General features: G+C 54.0%; 1 protein-coding gene across 4 annotated transcripts in view; it reads right to left on the reverse strand.

The window, feature by feature from the left end:
• LOC137439774 (uncharacterized) overlaps positions 1-22,206 on the reverse strand; it is a 66,784-nt gene that overhangs the window by 35,713 nt on the left and 8,865 nt on the right. Inside the window, exon 1 of one of the 4 annotated variants that reach the window (XM_068135864.2) lies at positions 21,570-21,992. The exons of the other annotated variants lie outside the window; for them this stretch is intronic. The gene's annotated coding sequence lies outside the window, so the exon portion shown is untranslated. Of the gene's footprint in view, positions 1-21,569; positions 21,993-22,206 lie in introns of those variants that run through there. 4 annotated transcript variants of the gene reach the window in all.

Below are 22,206 nucleotides of genomic sequence, written 5' to 3' on the forward strand. Positions count from 1 at the left end.
GGCCTTCGCTCAAACTTGACTGATCTCTCCATACAGGTTGCTTCTGACAAACCAGATGTTATCTGCTTCACAGAAACTTTCCTCCCTCATGATGTCTCTGATTCCTTGGTATCTCTCCCAGGTTACTCCCTCCTCCGGTATGATAGACCTGAGCCTCGTCCTTGAGATGGGGTTGCTATCTTTATTTAAAAACTCTCTTCCTCACTCGCCCTGCACTGCCCTCTCTCTACCTCACCCCCAGGAATACCTTTGGCTACGGCTTCCCCTTCGCTCCCACCTTTTGTTCATATGTGTGTTGTACCGTCCACCAAACAGTGATGACTCCATCTACATCTCGCTGTCTGATAATATGGACCAACTTCTATCTCCCCATCCCAACTCTCTCTTCCTCATATGTGGTGATTTCAATTGTAACCATGCCAGTTGGCTGGGTGTGGGTACCTCTCTCACCAGCCATGGCTCTTCAGCAAAGGACTTCTGCGACTCACTGGGACTGACACAATCTGTCAATTTCCCGACCCGGATCTCAGTCAACGGAGCATCTTCTCTTCTGGACTTGGTTATGACTAACTTCCCTGAAAATGTCTGCTGCTCTTCTTCTGCTCCAATCGGCTCATCTGATCATGTGCTTGTTAAAGTGGACATCTCTCTGACCATTCTCAGAGAGCCTCCTCGGCGTCGACGAGTCTGGCATTTCACTCAGGCCAACTGGCACGGTCTTCAAGCAGCCATCAATCATCTGGACTGGTCTCCTCACTCTACCGCCTCTGACATCAACTCATCCTGGGAATTCTTCCAAAGTAAATTGCTCTCTCTCATGCACAGATTTATCCCTTTTCGTCTTTAGTTGTCATACCCTTCCTCCAGTCCATGGTACACGGAATCTTGTGGTGAGGCTGTTGCCCAGAAACAACTTGCTTTCGTCTCCTGGAAAGCAAATCCAATGGAAGGAAATCTCATTTCCTTTCACAAAGCCCGAAACAAGTGTGTGTCCACCCTCAGGAGAGCCAGGAAACAATATCTCTCCGTACTCAAGACCGAACTCTCTTATCTGTCTCCCTCTTCCAAATCCTGGTGGCATCTGGTCAAATCTGTTTCTGGTGTTTGTTCCCCCTCCATCCCCTCCCTCACCTCAAACGGCTACACGGCTGACTCCGCACGTGAAAAAGCTGAATGCCTCAACTCTGTGTTTGCCTCTAAATCTTGTGTCCCAAACCCATCCCTCTCTGTACCCACCGTACCCAATCGTACCCAGCTGCTCCTGGACTCTGTGTCCTTTCCTCCTGACAAGGTGGAAAAGTTTCTGTCAAGCCTCGACTCTGATTCTGCAACTGGACCTGATGGCATCAGCCCACGGGTCCTAAAATCCTGTTCTTCCGCTCTTTCACTCCCTCTCTCTGTTCTCTTCACCCTCTCTTTTGCTCAAGGTCATCTGCCATCTGCTTGGAAATCAGCCAACATCACCGCTTTGCACAAAAAAGGTGCAAAAACAGATCCTAGCAACTACAGACCAATCAGCCTTCTCCCAATTATCAGCAAAGTCATGGAATCCATCATTGCTTCAGATATGAAATCTTTCCTCTTTTCCAATGGCTTGATCTCTGATCATCAGTTTGGTTTCAGACCTGGTCACTCTACTCTGGACATGCTGCTTCTGCTTTCTCAACAATGGATGGAGGTCCTCAATGCCAAACAGGAAATTAGAGCTTCTCCCTTGACATATCACGTGCCTTCGATATGGTCTGGCACCCCGCTCTGCTCACCAAACTCTCCTCCTTTGGTATCCATGGAAATCTCCACGCATGGCTGGCGGACTTCCTCTCTAGTCGTAGTCAACGTGTGGCCCTGAATGGGTTTCTCTCATCTCATCCTCTTCCTGTTCAGGCTGAAGTTCCCCAAGGCAGTGTTCTGGGCCCTGTGCTTTTTCTAGTCTTCATCAATGATCTCTCTGACTCTCTTGAAAATCCTCTCTATCTCTTTGCTGATGACTCTACTCTCTGTCGCTCCATTCCTCATCCCGCAGATCGGCACTCTGCAGCCTCCTCACTCTCTGCAGACCTGGACAAAATCACAGACTGGGCAAAGCAGTGGAACATGTCTTTCAATCCTGACAAATCTCACACTCTTACGATGTCTCTCCAAAAAGACCGACTGGACAACCCTCCCATCCACTTTCTGAATAATCCTCTCCAAGAAGTTCTGTCACTCAAGCTTTTGGGTCTCACTATCTGCCATGATCTTTTCTGGGAAAACCACATTTCAAATCTGGCCTCCAAAGCCAGTCGCCGACTGGGCATCCTCCGTCGTGCGAAGTACTTCCTTGGCACACCTGAGCTCCTCACCACATACAAGGCTTTCATCCGCAGCTCAATGGAACACTGTTCTCCCCTCTGGGCTGGTGCTCCTGCCTCACACCTAGCTCGTCTTCACGCTGTTGAAACCAAAGCGTTCAGAATCATTGGAATCTCCCACGATGAAGCTAACTCCAAGGGCCTTTCACTCACTCACCACAGGCAAGTTGGTGGTCTTTCCGTCTACTACCGACTCCTCTCTGGCCTGGCCCCCCCAGCTCTCTCTTGGCTCTGTCCCCCAAATATTCCTACAGGTCGCACAAGATCTGCCTGCAACCCTCTTATGGTTAAACTGCCAAAATCAAGACTCTCTGCTCACCTTCACTCCTTCAATCCTTTTGTCTCCCGCCTCTGGAACAAACTCCCTCACTCTGTTCAATCCCACTCCACCCTCCAGGTCTTTAAAACAGCTGTTCACCATCATCTCTTATCTTCCCCCATCCAAAACCTTGATCTTTTCGACCCCCGTTAATTTCACCCCAAATCCACTTTTTTGAAATACCAACTTCTGTCCTGGAAGTCCTTGGTGTCCTTGTGTTTTATACTTCTCCCACCCCCCCCCCCTTCCCACGCCTCCTCCCCCCAAGCCCTCTCCCTCCCACACATCTCCCTGCTCTCAAATGTTGTGTTTGTGTGCTTCCCCTTCTCTTCCCATCTTGTCTTCTGCTCGCTCCTTTTATATATTTTGTTTGTCTGGTTGATTTGTTTGTGAAATAAATGTTAGCTCTTTCACGAGCCTCGATTCAGTATACAAAAAAAATATATATATATATACACCTACATACACACATATACACACAAACACACAAATACACATACATACACACACATACACACATATACACACACAACACATACACATATACATACACGCATATACGCACATACACACACAAACACATATATACATATACACACATACACATACACATACATATACACATACACATACACACATACACACATATATACACACACTTACACATACATACACACATACACATACATACACACATACACACACACATATATACATACATATACATACACATACACTCATATATACAAACATACACATGCGCACATATATACATACGCACATTAACACAAACATACACACACACACACACACACACACACACACACACACACACACACACACACACACACACACACACACACACACACACACACACACACACAACACACACACACACACACACACACACACACACATATATATATATATATATATATATGTCAAGTAGTAGATTTGTTATTGCCTAAAGTTCAGTTATAGACGTTGGGTGCTAATGTGTTATGATTTATATGATGTCTAAAAATGCTATTTCATAAAGTAAATAAAGGGTTTTTGCTTCGTTTTAGTTTTGGATGAGGAAAGGCTTAAAATGAGGTCATGCTGAACAAATTGTATACGTGTGCTTTTTTCGAGGCTGGTCGTAAAACCACGCCCACATGCGCTTGTTTTAGCGTAATGCTAGTAGAATGACATGATCGTTAACCATATATATTTTGTTTTAATCTCAGCAACGCATGACTCTGTATAAACATGCTTTGGATTACTCATGTACACAAACCCATAAAATATATGGGTTTGTTTGGCTAAGCATACACTCTCCTCATTGTGAGTTACATTTCTGTTTTCTCGGAGCCCAGAGAAACATTTGGTCCAAATGATAAGGACGGGCTGACTCCCCCGAATGATAACGGTGGGAGGAACCTCTCCCAGTGTTGTTTGTTCCCTCGGAGATTTCCTGATAAAACGTGTCCCTATATAAATGGACTGGGAATCAATGTGTTTCCAGGAAGGCTTGACGTGGCATGAGACTGGCTCTTGCTATAGATGTCTTGGCCTCCTCCGGATCTGTATAAGTTGGTTCTTTAATAAAGCTGCGCCATTCCAGGCTATTGTGGACTTCTTTTGCAAACGAAGAGCTGATTCTTCACATATATATATATATACATATTGTTACGGACGCGGTTTAGATGTTATTTTTGACCGAGCGGTGGTGTATTACCGCGACCTAACAGTTATTCCCCGACTAGACCCCGATTCCACCCAGACGTTGACCAAATCGCGCTATGCTAAATCAATGATAGAAAGGACACGACGACTGGGAAAGAGGAAACGACGCAAGGGGGTACAGTTCCCAAGACCTCCGGAGGAGGGTGTAATTACAGTGGTGGAGAAAAGGGGTAGATTACAAGGTAGTGAGGTAAAGACACAGAAGAGATAGGCACTTAATTACAGTCTTATCTTAGCCCAGACAGACCACAGACAAACGGAACAAGGCTGACTTACACAGGGATTGATGGCAGGGAAGGACAGGTAGTTCGATAGCACAAGGTGCACCTTGGCTCGGGGACAGGATCAAGCACGGTCCAAGAGATGCAGGGAGGCCTCACAGCACTCGGAGGTGGCGTCTTTCTTTCTCCAAGCTCAGCGCGCATCTGACGTCACCTCCCTCTTCCTGCGCATGCTCAGCGGGGAGTGACACGCCCTCGGCTGGTTGGCTCCGCCCCAGATGGGACCGGTCCGCCGCTTCCATTGGGTGCGGGGGTTACCGGGCTCCGCCCTTGACGAGGAGCTGACAGCGAGCCCCTGCGTGGTAACCCCGTCGGAGCACATGTTCAATGGCGGCTAACCAAGCCGGAGTGAGGACGCGCACTCCCTGTGCACGCCGCCGCCGTTGCTGTTGTTGTTGTTGTTGTTGCTGAACCGTGAGGAAGAGCTGCGGGGAGGTATTGGGAGGTCCTAAACTTCCTAACGGTGCCATACAATCACATTCTGGTGCAACGAAGGGTCAGAATTAATGGAAACGAGTCCTTAACTGACATAGACTAAGAATAACTAGCAAGGTGTCCTATAGTTTTCTTACATGAGATGCGGTGAACCTGGGCACGACATTTAATGGGGGAAATAGGGGGAGGTCGGGTCTACAGAGTGTTGTTTACAGAAAATGGGACTAGGGAATGGGGGATTGGGGATAGTTGGGAAGTATTGAGGAAATAGGGGAATATTTACAAGCGGATATGGATGGATGCAAATCCCATATCCGGAACAGTGCACCCTTCTCTACCTCGGGGCGTCCCGACCCGATAAATTTTTACCTACTTTAGTGTGGCACTCAGATGTAGTTCCCTCTACTATTAACTCAACCCTGAGTGCGACAGTTTTACAGATGTTCACAAATGAGTAAATATGTCCCCCTGCGACGTTGCACCCTTCTCCTAACAGAAACACACCCACAGGATAACCGAATCGCGGAAAGCATCCTCAAACTAAACACACAGCCGGTAGGGAGCATTATTTATACAACACTGACTGATATTTACACTACGATCCAGGACCTGTTCTTTGAGGAACACATGCAGATGTTATGCATAGGGAGAGCACGCATGCCAGCATCGATACACCAACCCACGAGTGCCCTGTGGCCCTACGGCCTTTAATAATGTGCAGAGCACCCCGTCCAAGCACCAAAAGCACCACCCCATTACGCACAGTCAGCACCATCCGGTGCACCAATAAAGTGTTCATAGTCACCGGTGGTGTCGCAGCCGGCCGATGTTCTGCCGCTGGTCTTGCCTTCATGGAGTGCACTTGGCCTTCTGGCTTCTTTAGAAATAAAGAAAGGCGCCAACCGCGTCCATTTCTGAATTGTGGCCGTCAGGGGGGCCAACTAAAAGTGGTTCACCTGTATGGCATAGGTGCCACGTTGACCCAGAGGTCCATCCACGGGTGGTGCTTGACCGCAAAAGAACTGCGGTCCATTGTGGGCGGCCACAAAAATTGCGGTCCATATGGTGTTTCGATCCAGGCAGCAAGCAGCGGAAGTACAGGCCCACAACTGCGGAGCCAGCACCTCTCTCTCCTCTCTCTCTGCCCCAAAGCCAGATCCTCGGAGGTGGGAGACAAAATAAGACAAGTGAGTAAGGTGGTAAGGGCGCAAAAGTGCACGCAATTCAAGGTAATGCACACTGGGGGCACATGGGAACCAGGTGAGACAGGTACGTTCCTACCGTACACCCCCCCCCCCACCAGGTAACCTACATTGCCCCTCCCTTACCCCTTACTGTATCCACAAAACACAACACTACCCATAAACAGCTACTTTACACATCAACAACGTCCCTACTGTCTTCCCCGTTCCTCCCATAAACCAAATTCGTCTTCTCTCCCTCCTAACCAATCAAATTTGCCATTTCCAACTCTCATCAAAATCTGCCATCTCCAACTCAACATCAAAATCTGCCATCACCAATTCATCATCAGTCCCTCCTAAGGAGGGAGAGATGGAATCACCCCAATGTCTCATCCACGTCGTGATGCGTCTCACAAATCCACACAGCAATTCTCCTTTCCTGCAACACAGAACAAAGGAACACAGGTGTGGAGTCATCATCACCACCTCAGGTAAGTGGCTGCGTATGGTGCGACAGGTTCATCAATCCTAACTATTTCCTAAATGACTTTAACAACTTTACATTACCCGGGGTCTTCCTCCTGCCAAACCATTGGCCCACTTACACTATGGGTTCTAAAAACCAATTCCCATTGACCAAACTGTGGTACTTCTCAAGTTGGGGTCTCACTCCCCCGATTCATCACTCGGTGCCCCCGCACAATTTCGGTGGCTGGGTCGTGTGACGCTCCTAGCTGGTCCGCCCACCTGCACACCTCCACCACTGTTGTTGCCTACCGAGCTCACCTGCTCCTCACCCTAACCTAACTAACTGGGGAAGGCCCTCTCGCACTCTCACCCCCTCAGTGCCCTCTCTGGCACGGCCTGCCCGATCCACACCCGGGATCCTCAGGCACCCACTGACACTAACGGCTCCCAGAGCCCACCTGCGGCCTCACCTGGCCGACATCTAACAGTGGCGGAGTGCCCAACCATTCACACTCATACTAACAGGCCACACGACCAGCCAATTTCACCACACCAATGCACCCATCCACAATACCATTCTGCAACCGCACCACAAATGCCAATATCCAACCACAATTTACCTATACCTTCTAACTATTCTTTAAACTACCCTCCCCGGGTACTCGTGAAAAGGGGTCCACTCTTCCCCCATCCACACCTTCGCACCATGCACACCACTCCGTACCACTTACTCCAACTCTCTCCACACCACTCATTCTCTGCTCCATATATTCCACACACCTGTACTTGCACACCTGTGCTCTCATACTTGGTGCCGCCTACACCCTTCTCTCCCCCAAGCGCATTCGCGCTGATCCACAACACTCACTACTCATACACTGCTCCACACACCTGTCCAGTTCTCACACAGCATCATCTCATCTAACTACTCCCCTCTGAAACTTGCGCTTCCCAGTCGTCCCTTTATTGCGCTACCTCGTCATTATCATCCACTCTAATCTACCTGCGTCCCCTCTACAGGTATCCTTGTCACTAACTAACCTTAACGTTACCTAATGTCATCTTCGCTAGATCCCTACACACAATATCCTAACCCACCCGGGCTAGTTTTCACTGCCATACACCCCATAATCTATAGCGCATTTGCCCCATTCATGGGAAGGGTGGCAGGGATGCCACCCTTACCCACCGGGCCCATCGCTCATCAATCCCCCAGTCCTCTGGCACTAATAAGCCCCCCTTATTCAGAGGTACTGGGTCCCGCCTCGGCATCTAAAGCCGAAGCAATCCACGGGGGCGCATGCTCGCCGGTGTAAGGCCTTATCCGGTCGGCGTGGACGATCCGAGGGAGGGCTCGTGGCCCCATTTTGATTTTTACTACCACGTCACAGACTTGCGACAGGACGACCCCCGGGCCTTGCCAGGGAGAGGTGAGTTTCGGGCACCTACCCTTCCTCCTCCGGGGATTGAAGAACCAAATCTTCATCCCCGGAGTGTACTGACTCCCCTGGCTCCGGTGGTCGTACCTGCGCTTCATCTTCTCCCCCGCCAGATGGAGTTGGCGGCGGGCGAAGGCATGGACTAGCTCCATGCCTTCCTCTAGGTGACGTGCGTACCCCTCCCTCGGCGGGTTAACCACTGTGTCTGGCACGGGACCGCATAGCAAGTCGGCGGGAGCCCGTAACTCCCGCCCATACATAAGCAACGCTGGACTGCATGCGGTGGCCCCGTGCTGGCTGGTTCGGTAGGCCATGAGCAAATAAGGGAGATGTTCGTCCCAGTCATCCTGACGGGTGGCGGTGAACAGTGCCAGTTGTTGGATTAAAGTTCGGTTGAATCTTTCCACCATCCCGTCAGATTGAGGTCTTAAAGGCGTTGTTCTTGTTTTCCGAATTGACAGGAGACTGCACACATCTTTTAGCAATTTGCTCTCAAAATTTCGTCCCTGGTCGGTGTGCAACTCCTGTGGAATCCCATGCCGGCACACAAATCCTTCCACGAAGGCCTGCGCTACCACCCCTGCTTCTTGGTTGGGGAGGGCGTAGGCCTCCGGCCACTTGGTGAAGTAGTCCATCACAACGAGGATGTACTTATTACCTAGGTGGGTGCGGGGTAGTGGGCCTAGGATATCCATGGCCACCCGCTCTAGGGGGGCCCCCACCTGGTGTAATTGAAGGGGGGCCCTCATCCTCCGTGCTGGTCCCTTTTTGGCAGTACAGGCGTCGCATCTCCGACACCAGTCCTGTATGTCGCGCCCCATATTCACCCAATAAAACCTCCGGCGTACCTGCGATGTCGTCTTTGTCCTGCCCAAATGGCCGCCGGGGCGGGTACCATGCACCTGTTGCAATATATCGGTCTTAAATTTATTTGGGACTACCACCAGCCAGGAAGTTTTATCAGAGGGAACCTCCACCCACTTGCGATACAAGATGTTATCCTTCAATTCCAGGGTTTTCCACTGAGCCCAATATGCCTTGGTCTGTGCCCCGAGGGGGGTGACCTCTTCCCCATTAGGTCTTTGCCCCAATCTCACCCATTCGTGCACCGGCCCCAGTACGGGGTCCTCCCGCTGGGCCGCGCTCCAAGCCAAAGTTCCGAATTCCTCATCTGCGGTTAGTGGCAAAATTGGCCCTCTCACCCGGGTTGCACGGACAACGAGGGTCGGGTCCGAATCGCCCAATTGTTCCCTCTCCTCGTGTCTCGCACAAAATTTGCAGTATTCCCCCAGACAAGGACGCCGAGAGAGTGCGTCCGCATTACCATGGGCCTTCCCGGCCCTATGGGCCACATCAAAATCGTACTGCTGCAACTTTTCCAACCATCTTGCAATTTGGCCCTCCGGTTCCTTGAACCGAAGGAGCCATTGCAAGGAGGAATGGTCAGTTCTAACCAAAAATTTCCGCCCGTACAAGTACGGGTGGAAATGGTTCATGGCAGCCAGCATAGCCAATAACTCTTTGCGAGTGACACAATAATTTCGCTCGGTCCTACTTAAGGCCCGACTATAGTAACCAATCACTCTCTCCACGCCTTCCTGTGTCTGAGACAAAACTGCGCCCAATCCTTCCTGGCTCGCATCCGTGTCCAGGGTAAATGCCCCGTTGCTAGTGGGGTAAGCTAGAAGGGGTGCGGATGTTAGACACCCCTTCAATTTATGGAAGGCCTCGTGGCACTCCCTTGTCCAATTAAATCTCGTCCCCTTCTCCGTAAGGCGGTGAAGGGGCCGAGCCAACTCCGCAAATTTCGCCACGAAGCGCCGGTAGTAGGAGCAGAGTCCCAAAAATCCCCGCACCTCTTTGATGGTACGTGGTGCGGGCCACTCCTCTACCGCTTTAATTTTGTCTGGGTCCGTTTTTACCCCCTCGCAACCGATGACGTGGCCTAAATAGGCCACCTCCTTGGCAAACAAGGTGCACTTACTGGGGCTCAGTTTCAACCCTGCCTGTCTGAGGCACCTAAACACCTGGTCCAAATTAGCTACTGCCTGGGGGAACGTTTTGGCATGTACTAGGACGTCATCCAGGTACACCAGGCATGATTGCCATGGCATGCCGCCTAGTACATGTTCCATCAATCTTTCAAAGGTGGCGGGGGCGTTACACAAACCAAACGGCATCACAGTAAACTGATACAGTCCCTTACCTGTGGAAAATGCCGTTTTCTCCTTCCCTGCCCTATCCATCTCCACCTGCCAATACCCACTCTTGAGGTCCAAAGTTGAGAACCAATTTGAGCCCGCAACGGCATCGAGGGTGTCATCAATCCTTGGCAGGGGATATGAGTCCTTGAGTGTCACGTTGTTTAGCTGGCGATAGTCCACGCAGAACCGCGTGGTCCCATCCTTCTTTTTGACCAGCACAACAGGTGACATCCAAGGACTTCCCGAGGGCTCGATCACGCCTGCGTCGAGCATTTTTTCAACCTGCTCGTCAGCTTCCGCCCTCTTGCTCCAAGGGAGCCGTCGGGCGGCCTGACGAATAGGCCGGGCCTCACCGGTGTGGATCTGATGTTTCACCAGGCCCGTACGTCCAATATCCTCGGTGGACAGGGAGAAGAGGTCCAAATGGGACCCAACCAGTTTGTGTAAGGCCTCCCTCTGGGTACCTCCCAACTCTACGCTACTACGATTTACCATCTCGCAAATGGGATCGGGCCAATTCCTACTTCTTATTGAAGGCTCCCCCCGGGGCCGGCTCGGCTGAACGTTCTCGCCCCTCACTGTCGCGACTTCCTCAACTGGGGTGCAGCCAGCTACCCTCGTGCCCCTTACTATAGTGCGTGGTTCTGTACATATATTTATTACTCGGACGGCCACTACCGGTCCGTCCGTTTTTACAAGGGTGCGGCCCACGATTAAACCCGGTATGGACTGCGCTGCCACCGGTTCGACCAGGCCGCAGGACTCCTGCCATGTTGGGCGAGCTGCCCATCGGGCCGGCACTATCGCCTCGGCCCTTGGAGGAATGGTCACGGCCTCGGAAGCCTCCAGCTCTGCTCTCTCGGCCGTGCTCACTCCCCCTAACGGCAGCTCTTCTACTCCCACCTGCAGGATCCCCCGGCACAAGTCGATTTTACAACCGCTGGCAGTCAACAAATCCAACCCTATTAAACATGGGTCGCACACCTCCGCCACCCAAACATCTATCTCCCTCCTTACCGACCCTAACTTGAGGGTCACAGAACCACGCCCTATGATCGGGGCCGTTACCCCGGTAGCAAGTTGCAAACTATAATTTTGCAGGTGCTGGATCTTATCCCAGCCACCTGCGCTCGAATCAAGGACCACAGGGCTGATGATCGTGGCGCTAGCTCCTGTGTCCACTACGGCGTCTACCCCCACGCCGGCAATTTTGCATCTGATTGTCAGGCTACCGGTTCCAATTTGGCCACAATAAATGACCTGTCGCGTCAATGAGGGCTCTCCTCCATCCTCTTCTGCCGAACACCGCCCTACGTGCCCGACACCTTCTAGTTTCCCGGGGTCTGGCGGGGGGGTGTCTGGGGTCGGCTAACCCGCTCCCCCCTGGGCGGAGTTGAGGACCTCAACCGCCGGGGATCATCCCGGCGCGTGGCTCGACAGTGCCGCGCCAGGTGACCCAGACGGTTGCAAGTATAGCACCTCACCTGATAAGGTGCTTGTCTCCGGAATTCCAAATTTCCCCCCCTGAAGGTCCGAATTGGATTACCCGCTCGTGGTCCACCGCGGGCCACCTCCGGGGCCGCCTGCCATGGTCCAGGTCCCGCCAGGCGCTGGTCCACCAGCCTCCGGACCATGCCCGCCAGGTCAGGACTCACGTCGGGGGCGGGCCCCCTAAGGGGTCCGCCCTCCATCTGGGGTCCCACCTGGCGGACCGCCATTGCGTGACGCTCGCTCCCCCGGGCCAGGGGCCTCGCTGCTTCCCAACGGGCTGCAGCGTCAGCCGCCTGGCTCAGAGTCTGCGGGCGCCACATGGCGAGCTGTTGCCGGAGCTCAATATCCGGGAGGGCCTGGATAAAATGGTCCAGCGCCAGGCTTTCCCGGGAATCCGCTGCCATGTTAGCATGTGCGATCCCCACTGCGCGGCGAATGTCGTGGGCAAGTTCCCCGATGGCTTCCTGGGGCTTGCGTTTTCGCAGCGCGAGCTGAGCTTTAACAAGCTCGCTCTGCTGTTCAATGCCGAATCGATTAATTAGGGCGTCGCGGAGGGCTGGCAGGGTGAGAGCACCCGGTGGTAATGCCGTCAGCACCTCCGCCGCCGCGCCGCGCAATGCGGCCACCAGGTGTACTCCACCTTCATCCTCACCCCAACCGTTGCCCTTACACACACAGTCAAACTGCGCCAGGTACACGCGTAGATCACTCTTGCCGTCATACGGCGCGAGTGGGACCTTGTGGGACCACCTCGTATGCGAGTCGTTGCCCGCCTGCCGGACCCTGTGCATCGCCCCTTGCGGGGTCAGCGCGGGGCCGAACCGGCCAGGCCCCCACAGTACATTACCCCCAAGGGGCTCCCGTGCCTCCCCTGTCCCTCCAAAAACTACCCCTGTTGGTGTCGATGCATGGGTCACACTTCCGCAACCCGCTACCCATTCCATACCACCACAACCTTGCTCACTCACACCTCGCACCTCTCCCATCACCGGACCCTCTCGCTCGCACCCTCGTTCCATACCCTCCGGACCAGCCATACACCTCACTCTTGGCCTCTCACGAACATCCGGGTCCATCTCGACCCCCAAGCTTATTAAATCACCTGGCGCATCATACGCACGACCATATTGGTCACCACTTACACCGGGTCCTCTTTCTCTTCGCTTCTCCTCCATCACCTGCGAACCCCTCATCCGGTTAATGAGCACATCATCACGATCCGAACACAGACTTTGGACCAATTCTTTTACTTCCTCCTTTATCTCTTTCTTATCCTCTCTCCATCGCTTCTTAATTTCGCTCACCCCTTCTTCCACTTCTTCTAATTTCTGCTTCACCTCCTTCATCTCCTCGTGCGCCCCCTTAAGTTCTTCCTCTAACTCCACCTTATTTTTTTCTATGTGCTCCCGCACCTCCCGCTCTTTAACCTCCATCACCTCTACCACCTTGTTCATTTTCCTCGTCAGGTCCTCATGTACCGTCTGACACTCTTTTTTAATTACCCCTACGTCCTTTTTCATCTCCTTCTGTGTCGATTTTAAACCCTCTATTACCGCTGTGTTCTTCTTTACCTGGTCCCCCAACTCCTTTTGTCCCACTGTCAGTTGTTCTACTCCCAGCGTCAACTCCTCTATACCACCTTGCAATTTTACAGTCCCCTTTCTCACCTCCTTCTCCATGCGCTCCTTACAGTCCCTCACCTCCTCGCGCACTCCTCCGACCTCCTCACTCACACCTCTTCTGATCTCCTCTCCCATCACTTGCATCTCCTGCCCAGATGCCACCCTCATCTGCTCCATTTCCTCCCTGTGAGCATCCAATTTAGTTTCTACCCCCATTCTGACCCCCTCTATCTGCTGCCCCATTTTTAAAACTTCCCTTTCTGCTTGGTCCCTCATGTCCCTCAATTTGCCTTCCATACTGTTTTCTAACCCCTCTAACCCCTTTTTCATCCCTTCCATTTGATTCTCTTGAGCGGCCATTCTGTTTTCTACCCACGTTAACCCCTCCTGTATTTCCCCTAATCTATTGTCTAATCCCTCTATTCTACTCCCTAACCCTCCGATCTGGGCCCCCATGTCATCCCTCAATTTCTCGCTATTGGACCCCATCCTTTGTTCTAACCGTTCCCCCATTTCTCCCATTTTGCCCCCCATTCTGCCCCCCAATCGCTCACTATCAGCCCTCATTTGCTCACTCTGAGCATCCATCCGGTTCCCCATTACCCTCATCATTCTGCTTTCCATTTCTTCGCTATTCTTGTCCATAAGGGCCTTCATTTGTATAAAAAAAAGGTTCAAATCCCCCAACGGCGCTGCTACGGTCGCGGGCGCGGTCGCCGTAGCCATGTGCGAGGCGCCATTTTGCGCGCCCGTAACCTCGTGCGCGAGGACGCCATTTTGCGAACCTGCCGCCCTCACTGCTTCGCTCTCCTCATGTCCCTCAATTTGGTCCTGGATCGACCCTGCCTCACTCTCCTCTACCGGAACCCAGCCGTCTTGATCTCCCATAGCGCGACTTTCAAAATTCGGTTTTTTTTTGTAAAACAAAATCAAATTTCGATGTCTTTATAATTTTGACCAAATTTTTTCCTAGATGTTTTAAAAAATTTTTGGTTCGGGCCTCGAATCTCACTCCTCGACACCAATTGTTACGGTCAATAACACAATTGGTGTTCCAAAATTTGGGCCTAACAAATTTAGTCCCAGGTCCGAATCCGACACTCCTGACACCAATTGTTACGGACGCGGTTTAGATGTTATTTTTGACCGAGCGGTGGTGTATTACCGCGACCTAACAGTTATTCCCCGACTAGACCCCGATGCCACCGAGACGTTGACCAAATCGCGCTATGCTAAATCAATGATAGAAAGGACACGACGACTGGGAAAGAGGAAACGACGCAAGGGGGTACAGTTCTCAAGACCTCCGGAGGAGGGTGTAATTACAGTGGTGGAGAAAAGGGGTAGATTACAAGGTAGTGAGGTAAAGACACAGAAGAGATAGGCACTTAATTACAGTCTTATCTTAGCCCAGACAGACCACAGACAAACGGAACAAGGCTGACTTACACAGGGATTGATGGCAGGGAAGGACAGGTAGTTCGATAGCACAAGGTGCACCTTGGCTCGGGGACAGGATCAAGCACGGTCCAAGAGATGCAGGGAGGCCTCACAGCGCTCGGAGGTGGCGTCTTTCTTTCTCCAAGCTCAGCGCGCATCTGACGTCACCTCCCTCTTCCTGCGCATGCTCAGCGGGGAGTGACACGCCCTCGGCTGGTTGGCTCCGCCCCAGATGGGACCGGTCCGCCGCTTCCATTGGGTGCGGGGGTTACCGGGCTCCGCCCTTGACGAGGAGCTGACAGGGAGCCCCTATTTGGTAACCCCGTCGAACACATGTTCGATGGCGGCTCGTTGGGAAGGCCTCATGCCCTCCCAACACCCCCTACCAACCAAGCCGGAGTGAGGACGCGCACTCCCTGTGCACGCCGCCGCCGTTGCTGTTGTTGTTGTTGTTGTTGCTGAACCGTGAGGAAGAGCTGCGGGGAGGTATTGGGAGGTCCTAAACTTCCTAACGGTGCCATACAATCACATTCTGGTGCAACGAAGGGTCAGAATTAATGGAAACGAGTCCTTAACTGACATAGACTAAGAATAACTAGCAAGGTGTCCTATAGTTTTCTTACATGAGATGCGGTGAACCTGGGCACGACATTTAATGGGGGAAATAGGGGGAGGTCGGGTCTACAGAGTGTTGTTTACAGAAAATGGGACTAGGGAATGGGGGATTGGGGATAGTTGGGAAGTATTGAGGAAATAGGGGAATATTTACAAGCGGATATGGATGGATGCAAATCCCATATCCGCAACATGGATGCAACACACATGGATGCAACATGGATGGATGCAACACACACACACATACACAACACACACACACACACACATATATATATATATATATATATATATATATATATATATATATATACATATATATATATATATATACGTATATATATATATATATATATTGCTGCTGTTTTGAGATTTGTACAGTAAAGTTCAATAAAGGTTAAAGGTTTTCCCCCCATAGATAGTCACACGTGCAACATGTAGCCTCATTTGTCGTATAGTTATGTCTTAGTATATGTGAGAGTAGGCCCCTTCCAATGTTAATCCTGCGTTGTTGTAAAGACAGGAGGATAGGCCCTACTTCTACGAACCATTCCACGTCCATAGGCTCGATCCATTGCGGCTAAAAAGCCCTAGTTGTGCTGGGCGCGAGTTAACACGAGGTGGGCCTCGGGGGTGGAGGAGGGTTGAGGTCGGCGCGGCGGCAGTGGGAATGGTAAGCATGAGTCACCAATCAGGGCTCGCAGCGTGTGGCTGCAGCACTGCGTCACAGGGCGTGGTTGGAACATCAATCGGGCTAAGGACGTGGCAATAAAACCGATCGCGCGAAGCCCCCACCTCAGTGATGAGAAGGGAGAGGTGCTCGTCAAGTTATGAGGAGGGAGAGGGGCTCGTCAATACTCAGTTGAGTTGCGCGTGAGTTCAGTCGGGAGCCCCCAGAGTTATGGGAGAGGTGCGCTGGAGTGACTTCTGAGTTATGAGAAGGGACACGCACTTGAAGAGAATCATTCGCACTGTATGAACTTGGTTACGAGGAATACGTGGGTGCAGCCAGGGCATTGATAACTTGCGCGGTTCGGCCAAAGCGAGTGAACGCGGCTGAATAACTGCCAGCCGTGCTCAGTCCGCCCTCTACCGTTCGCCCTGAGATTATTACCCGTTTGTTCGAGCAACACGATACGAGTCCCTGCTTTCGCCTACCTCCATCTTCGCGGGACGTACCGGGGACCATGGAGAGTGAGACGGGGCCGATCCTGGACGACCACCGCGGCGCTGGAGAACACCATCCTGCCCATCTGCAATCCCCATGTGAGTGTGAGTGAGACGGGCCCGTTTGTCCTGGGGTATTAAGAATAAGACTGTCTAAGTTTCCCTGTGCCTCTTCGTCCTGAGTTGTAAATACGTGCATAATAATTATACCTATTTGTTCTTCCATTTCTTCTGAATTTGATCGTCTTTGTGATTTCTCCATTGACTAAGCTTGTCACGGGTAAAACCGCTTGAATCAGGTTCCATTATCTATAATGGCGCGGATCACGTGTACGCAAACCGCTCGGCGTATCACGGATGTGTGGTTCGTCCAGGCCGAAGCGCAATTCCAGCCTCGAGGCATAACGGCAGACGAGACCCGTTACTACCACGTGGTCGCCGCCCTCGGGCCCGGCACTGCCGCCCGAGTCGTGTCCATCCTGCGGCACCCGCCGGCCGACCACAAGTACGGGGCGATCAAACGTCTCCTCATCGCCACGTTCGGCCTCACTGAGATCGAACGGGCCGACCGCCTCCTGGACCTTCCCGAACTCGGTGACACACGACCATCCGTGCGGATGGATTATATGCTGTCGCTGCTGGGTGACCAAGCCCCGGATTTTTTTATTTCGGGCGCTTTTCCTACGCCAGCTACCGCTACAGGTACGCCTCGCGCTGGCCGGTTCCAACATAAGGGAACCCCGCGCCCTGGCCGTAGAGGCCGATAAGTTCTTCGCGGCTTGCGACACGCGGGCGAGTTACGGTGCGGCCGTCGTGGTTCCCGAGGCAGATGCTACAGCGTCCCTCGTGGCCGCTGCCGCGCCCCGACCACCACCACCACCGCCGCCGAGAAAACCGCCGCCGCAAGCCTGGTGCTATTTCCACGCCAGGTTCGGCCACAAGGCTAAGAAGTGTTGCCCGCCGTGCTCGTTTGGCAGGTCGGGAAACGACCAAGCCGGCGCTCGGTAGCGGCCCTGAGCATCGGCCATTCCGGCAACCTCCTCTTTATCACGGACACCTTGTCTGGGCGCCGTTTCCTCTGCGATACAGGAGCGCAGGTAAGCGTCATCCCAGCCTATGCGTCCGACAAGCGAACAGCGGGCCGGGCCCCCGCGTTGCTTGCCGCCAACGGTACACCCATCCGCACGTTCGGGAAGCGCTGCCTCTCCCTGCGGTTCGGAGGGCAGCGCTTTCAATGGTCGTTCGTGACCGCTAGCATGCCCATGGCATTGCTCGGTGCGGACTTCCTATGTGCAAATGGGTTGCTGGTCGACGTAAAGCGCAGACGGCTCATCCAGGCTGAAACCTTTAGCTCGCTCGCTTGTTCGCTGAGCAGCTCATTGAGCGGCTCACTGAGCGGCTCACCGATTGGCTTGCCAAGTGGCTTGCTGGACGGTTCCATCCCGGCGAGTTTGGTTTGTACGCTTCCGGCAGCGGACGACTTTACCCGCCTCCTCGCCAGTTTCCCGGCCCTCACGCGGCCCACCTTTTCAGCGGTGGCCGATAAGCATGGGGTGGAGCATCACATCCCCATGGTCGGGCCGCCGGTCTATGCCCGGGCACGCCGGCTCGAGCCCACGAAGCTCGCGGTGGCGAAAGCGGAGTTCGCCACGCTGGAGCGGCTGGGGATCGTGCGGCGCTCCAACAGCGCGTGGGCTTCCCCGCTGCACATCGTGCCGAAGCCCGGCGGGGGATGGCGGCCTTGCGGGGACTACCGCCGGCTCAACGATGCCACCACCCCCGACCGCTACCCGGTCCCACACATTCAGGACTTTTCCGCCCGGTTGGCCAACACGACCGTGTTTTCGAAGGTGGACCTCATCCGGGGCTACCATCAGGTCCCCGTCCAACCGGACGACGTCCCGAAGACGGCCGTCATCACCCCTTTCGGCCTCTTCGAATTCCTAAGGATGCCCTTCGGGTTGAAGAATGCGGCTCAGGCGTTCCAGCGGCTTATGGATAGCGTCTTGCGCGACTTACCTTTCCTGTTCGTCTACCTGGACGACATCCTAGTCGCGAGCGCATCCTGGGAGGAGCACCTGCTCCACCTCCGCACGCTTTTCGAACGCCTGGGCCAGCATGGCCTAATCATCAACCCTGCCAAGTGCCGTTTCGGTGTCACCACCATCGACTTCTTGGGGCACCGCATCACCGAGCACGGGGCCGTCCCTTTACCGGCCAAGGTGGAGGCGGTCAGGGATTTCCCGCGGCCCCGCATGATCAAGGGGCTCCAGGAGTTCCTGGGCATGGTAAACTTTTACCACCGCTTCGTGCCCCACGTCGCCCAGCTCCTCCGCCCCTTGCACGAGGCCCTCCGGGGCAAGCCGGGCAAAGGTGACATCGCATGGTCGGAGCCGATGGCCGCGGCGTTCGCGGGCGCAAAGCTGGCTCTGGCTAACGCCACCATGCTGGCGCACCGGCGCCCGACGCACCGATCGCCCTCACCACTGACGCGTCGGATTACGCGGGGGGCGCGGTGCACGAGCAATGGGTGCGTGGTGCTTGGCAACCGCTGGCGTTTTTCAGCCGGCAGCTTCCCCCGCACGAACGCCGGTACAGCACCTTTGACCGCGAGTTGCTCGGACTCCACCTGGCGGTCCGACACTTCCGCCATCTGCTGGAGGGCCGCCCGTTCACGGCCTTCGTTGACCACAAGCCCCTTGTGTTCGTGATGGCCAAGGTCGCCGAGCCATGGTCGGCACGGCAGCAGTGCCACCTCTCTGCCGTGTCCGAGTACACGACGGACATCCGTCACGTGGCGGGTAAGGACAACCCGGTGGCGGATTGCCTTTCCCGGTCCGTCGTGCACGCGGTCCACCTCGGGGTCGACTATGCCCGGATGGCGGAGGCCCAGACCGCCGACCCCGGCGTCCAGGCCTTGCAGACCGCCGTCACGGGCCTCCGCGTCACCGAGGTGCCGTTCGACGCCGCGGGCACGGCCCTCCTATGCGACGTCTCCCTCGGCCGGCCTCGCCCCATCGTGTCCGCTGGCTGGCAGCGCCCGGTGTTCGACGCCATCTACGGCCTGTCCCACCCTGGCAGTTCATCTGGCATGGCCTCCGGAAGGACGTCCGCGACTGGGCCAGGACGTGCCTCGCGTGCCAGCGCGCAAAGGTCCACCGCCACACCCAGGCACCATTGGCCCCGTTTACGGTGCCCGAGCGGCGGTTAGACCACGTGCACGTCGACTTGGTGGGACCTCTGCCCCCCTCACGAGGGTTCACCCACCTCTTCACCATGGTCGACCGCACCACACGGTGGCCGGAGGCTGTCCCATTGGCGGCGACGTCTGCGGCTGAGGTGGCGCAAGCCTTTATCGCCACTTGGGTTGCCCGGTTCGGTGCCCCCTCGGACATATCGTCCGACCGCGGCCCCCAGTTCACCTTGGAGCTCTGGGCCACGGTGGCGCAAGGACTCGGGGTGAAGCTACACCACACCACGGCCTACCACCCCCAGGCCAATGGCCTGTGCGAGCGCTTTCATCGCTCCATGAAGGCCGCGCTCCGGGCCAGCCTCTGTGACGGCGGCTGGGTCGATAGACTCCCCTGGGTCCTGCTGGGCCTCAGGACGGCGCCCAAGGACGACATCACGCGCGTCCTCGGCGGAGCTGGTCTTCGGGCAACCACTGCGGGTACCGAGTGATTTATCCCCGACTCCACGGCTCCTTGGTCCACGGCGCAACAGCGCTCCGCCCTTCAGGAGACCGCCCGGAGGTTCGCCCCGGTGCCAACGGCACACCACGGTTGCCCGCCTTCCCACATCGCCCCGGAGCTTTGCACGGCAAAGTACGTGTTGATCCGGCACGACGCCCACCGGGCACCGCTGCGGCCCCCGTACGACGGGCCCTTCCGCGTGTTGGAGGCCGAGGACAAGTTTTTCACGGTCGACATCGGCGGTGCTCCGGATCGCATTTCCGTGGACCGCTTCAAGCCAGCCCACCTCGATCCGGACCACCCGCGCCGGCAGCTCTGCCTCCGCGTCGAGGCTGCCCCCCGGCGGTCGGACCCCCGGCGCCCCCCAGCCCTGCCGTCCCGCCAACCCCCAGACCGGCACCCATTGCCAGGGCGTGTTTCGGCCGGGTCATCCGGCTTCCCCGCAAACTCACCCTTCAGGTGCGCGGGAATTTTGGGGGGGCGCGTGTGGCGGACACAAGCAAGGTACACAAATTCAGCGCACCAGCAGGTGGCGCGAACGTCCAGGCGGGGAACTGGAATGCATGCCCCGCCTATCGACCGACCGACCACGCCCGGGGACGAGGCGTGGCCTCGGCACATATATGCGGGCTCTAAGCTCGTGCCCGCTCAGTGCTGCAGTTCGAGCTTTCATAATAAAGACTCTTGGTTTTATCAAACGCGTTGTGGCCTACCTCTTTGGCAAGCAAGTTGTGTGCGCGGCACCACGCTTCAATATCACCTTTATCTATCAATATTGTTGAAATGAAGATCAAATAGCTGTATGTTGAAATATGTTGAAAAAGTCAAAACTTTACATGGGGTGTACTTACTTTTTCACGTGACTGTACATACACACATACACACACATACACACATATATAGGTACACACACACACACACACACACACACACGTACACACATATATACACACATACACACACACATATATACATACACAAACATACACACATACAACACATATATACACACATACACACACACACACACATATGCATACACACACATACACACATACACACATATATACACACATACACACCAACACACACATACACATGCAAATTAAAAAAACCATCCCCGGGAATATTACCACAAATGAACTCCAACTGGAGGCAATCCGGGGTTCCGTGACGATCCTGAAAAAGCCCTCGGAAAAAAAACTCTGACAAAGTTGAACAGCTTGGTCCATGAACTGTGATCCCTTACCGAAGCGGAGGTGGATATTTTGGGTCCTGGAAGGACTCCGTTCCACCTACTGAAACCCAAAAATGGAGATAACAACCAACGACACACACACACACACACACACACACACACACACACACACACACACACACACTTGGAAGAGCGAGGAGATAGGGTAAAAGGGCAACGAACTGGAAGTGGGGCCACAGTTGGAAGAGAGAAGAAGAGAGAGAAAGAGAGAGAACAATGAAGGAGAAATAGTGCAAGTTTAAAAGATCACATGAAAGATCCAATGAGCTAATCAGGCCCAAAATAGAAACAAGCCCTCAGCACGCAAGCATTTGCTGCCTTTAAATAAGGCTTCAGAAATAAACAATAGAAACAAAGTTCAGCCACGTGGAATCAACTATGTGTGGGACCACGCCCCGAATAGACTGACGACCACGCCCCGAATAGACTGAAAACCACGTCCCGCACAGACTGAGAACCACGCCCCGAACAGACTGAGAACCACGCCCTGAACAGACTGAAAACCACGCCCC

This window comes from Myxine glutinosa, chromosome 14 (assembly GCF_964187855.1).
Source record: "Myxine glutinosa chromosome 14, kmMyxGlut1.1, whole genome shotgun sequence".
NCBI classification, from domain to species: domain Eukaryota; kingdom Metazoa; phylum Chordata; class Myxini; order Myxiniformes; family Myxinidae; genus Myxine; species Myxine glutinosa.